Source organism: Suncus etruscus, chromosome 10 (assembly GCF_024139225.1).
Source record: "Suncus etruscus isolate mSunEtr1 chromosome 10, mSunEtr1.pri.cur, whole genome shotgun sequence".
Lineage (NCBI taxonomy): Eukaryota > Metazoa > Chordata > Mammalia > Eulipotyphla > Soricidae > Suncus > Suncus etruscus.
The window spans coordinates 5,639,940-5,643,381 of NC_064857.1; the positions used below are offsets into that span (position 1 = coordinate 5,639,940).

At 33.8% G+C, this 3,442-nt stretch overlaps 1 non-coding gene across 1 annotated transcript; it reads left to right on the plus strand.

The window, feature by feature from the left end:
* The first annotated feature begins 1,469 nt into the window (after positions 1-1,469).
* Positions 1,470-1,580, plus strand: LOC126021656 (U6 spliceosomal RNA). The gene has a single exon (XR_007500152.1). It is a non-coding gene; the product is annotated as a U6 spliceosomal RNA (small nuclear RNA).
* Positions 1,581-3,442: the final 1,862 nt, after the last annotated feature.

The window sequence follows — 3,442 nt, forward strand, 5'->3', positions numbered from 1 at the left end:
AAGAAAGTAGAATTGCTGAATCAGATGGAAGCTCAATTTTTAAGATATTTTTTATGAATTTTTAAATTTAGATTTAAATTTAAAATGTCCATGTTGTTTCCACAAAAATTGAACTTGTCAATATTCCACCGGAAGTAGATGAGGGTTTGCATTCTGACAATCTGTGGCATCATTTACTGTTTTTAATTCCTTTTGACATACCAAGTCTCACTTATATGAGGTGCTAGCTCATTGTGTTGATTTACATTATCCTGCTAATAACATAGCGTTTTATCATATACTTAATGTTATGCTAATAGCATAGCATGTTATCATATACCTCTTGGCTATCTTAGGAAGTTTCTGTTTATGTCTTATCCCCATGTTTTTGATAGGATTGGTTTGTTGTTGCTGTTTTTAAATCTTACAAGTGCTTTTTATATCTGATTATTAACCTTTTCTTAGATGAACAGCAGGCAACTATTTTTTCTCTAACTGTGGTATAATTTTATTCTTGTCATCATTTGTAGCTTTCTAGAGTCTGTGCCTAACTTTGGCTTTTGTCATTCTAATTGCATTGTATCTTGGAGTGTTTTGGGGGAGTTTCTTTTAGCTGAGACCCTTTGTGGCTCTTAAATTTAAGTTGAACATTCCTCAACTCAAATAAATGATCAGTAATAATTTCATTGGCTAATTGTTTTTTTTCCTCAATTTCTCTGTCAATCTCAGATGATTCTTTTTTTTTCTCTTGAACTCATTCTATAGTTTCTCTGGTATCTTGTTCATTATTTTTCAAACTTTTCCTCCATCTTTTGTTGTTTTCTAGAAGTTTCTTGCATCTTCTCTTAAATTTCACTGACATTTTTCCCTTCTGCTTCTATTTTTTTGCTGCTCAATCCTTCTGTTGAGTTTTTGTTCTATTTGCCATATTATTTACCCCACTACTGACCATAGTATTCTCATTTTCAGCAATTATTGAACTCAATATTGTCATCCTGGTGTCTCTAAAGTCTCTCTAACCTGAGAGCTAGTTAGTACTGGTGGATTCCCCATGGGGTTTTTCCTGTTCTGAAGAGAAATCTCTGCATTTTATCCCTGAGGGAGCTCTCTAATGGATTAGGCACAGTGATGTACCTTTGCTTTTTTCTGAAATTTCTTTCCCAATGACTATTAGCTATTTTTAATTTATGATTTTGAGGCCCAGTATAATCAGAGCACTATATTGATGCCATCTTACCCCTGCCACTCCTTCGACTAAAGTCTAAGAATCTGTGATTTCTCACTTACACCACTGCATTAGAAGTAATATAGTTTTAGATTTAACATACAGGTCTATGATTTTTTTAATTTTTTATAAGTTTAATAAAGGAGAAAGAATTTATTATAGATATGTAAATAAATATCTAGATATCTAACAGAAGTTAGATAGAGTTTGAAAAAATATTTTTTTATTGAGTTGCTTTTGGCACAGTTGTAGAAAATGTATTCCAGTGCTCACTTTGACAGCACATACATATACTAAAATTGGAATGATACAGAGAAGATTATCATGGCCCCTGTGCAAGGATAACACACAAATTCATGAAGCATTCCATATTTTTTAAAAAAGAAAAAAGAAAAAAAAAAGAAAATGTAGTCCATTACATTGATTTCTATGTATATCCTTCAATTAATTTCTTTACATTAATTTCTTTGAATTTTATATTACATATTGACAACAATCAATATCAATCCTCACATTTAAAAAATTATTTGGCAATCCTAGATAATTTGTGTTCATCTAAAGCCAAATTTTAATCATGTTTTCAATTTCTATAGAAAAAACTAGATAGATAATATAGTGGGTAATGTACTTGCATTGTAAGCAGCTGGCCAGGGTTTGATTCCCAGCACCATGTATGGTCACTGAAGTCTGCCAGGAGTGATCCTGAGTGCCGAATCAAGTTTAAGCCCTGAATATAACCAGGTATGACCCCAAAAAAACACAAAATTTTTTCTATAAAAGATTCTTCTAGAATTTCAATATGGAATTGAGTTCACAAGTTAGATTAAGAACAAATCCGGAACAATAGCACAGCGGGTAGGGTATTTACCTTGCACACAGCTATACCGGATTTAATCAATCACCTCAAATATGGTTCCCTGAGCCTGTCAAGAGAGATTTCTGAGCACAGAGCCAGGAGTACCCCGAGTGCCTCTGGGTGTGGCACCCAAAACAAACTAACTAAAAAAGGAACAATTATTTTTCTCTTATATTAAGCTATGTATTTATATATTTTCTCTATTCATTTTATCTCCTAGAAAAGTTTGATTTAACAAAACTGAAACTTTCAATCACCTATTGGTGTTCAAACCCCTATGCCACCACCAGTGTGCCCATTCCTTCACCAGTATCTCTAGCCACTCACCCACTAACATATTTTTGCCTCCATGCAGGGACAAACAAATTTACTTCATATCACTTGTTACAGCACAAAGTGAACTAAAATGATCAAAGAGTAGATCAACACAGGTCAGTTCAAAATGATTATTAGATATCTTCAGGGTGTTACTAAATCAGTGTTTAAGGATTTATTGGGCTGTGATTTGGTGCTTGTTGAGTCTTCTGTGTACTATTGGATCATTGAGGTATATAGATTACCATGCAACTTTCCCATTAGATTTACTATAATACTAATACTAGGCTGACACTTCTGTAAGGTAATGTGGTGTCCAGGATTTATAAGTTTGAAACAAATTTGGTGTCTTGGAAGTTTCATGAGCACAGAGCTGGATCTTTCTATAGAATGTGTCAGTGGATGGCGATGGGGTATTGTAGTTCGTGCAGAAAGGGAAATTTGCCCCCTTCCCTTTTGACACTACCACAGAGTGTCTTATGGAACCAGACTACCTGAGAAGTATCAGAGGTAATTAGTTTCTTCTGACTCACTATTAGTTATTTAGATTTATTGCCTCCTGAATTATACTTTCTACCATTTTTATAAAACACTGACTTTTTGAAAAATAGTTTAATTAGTATGAAGTCCAAATAACCAATATTACATATCATAACTTGAGCTATATGTGACCCAGTTAAGAAAAAAGTTGTCTGAGCCAGAGCAATAGCACAATGGGTAGGGTTTTTGCCTTGTATGTGGCTTACCTTAATTCAATCTGCAGCATCCCATATGGTACCCCGAGCCTGCCAGAAGCAATTTCTGAATGCACAGCCAGGAGTAACCCCTGAGTGTTGTCCCCTGGGGGACCCAGGAGCGCCCCTCCTCAAAAAAAAGAAAAGAAAGATAAAGGTTGTCCAAGCAAAAATGGTTGTTTTCTTTTTGATTCATTCAAGTTTATAATTTTGTTCAAGTAAATTTTTGCACCTGACATACAATAAGATTAAAATTCATTTTATATAGCTATAATTGTTAGATGACATAATGTATCATTTGTTGAAAATCTTCTTCTTCTTCTTCTTCTTCTT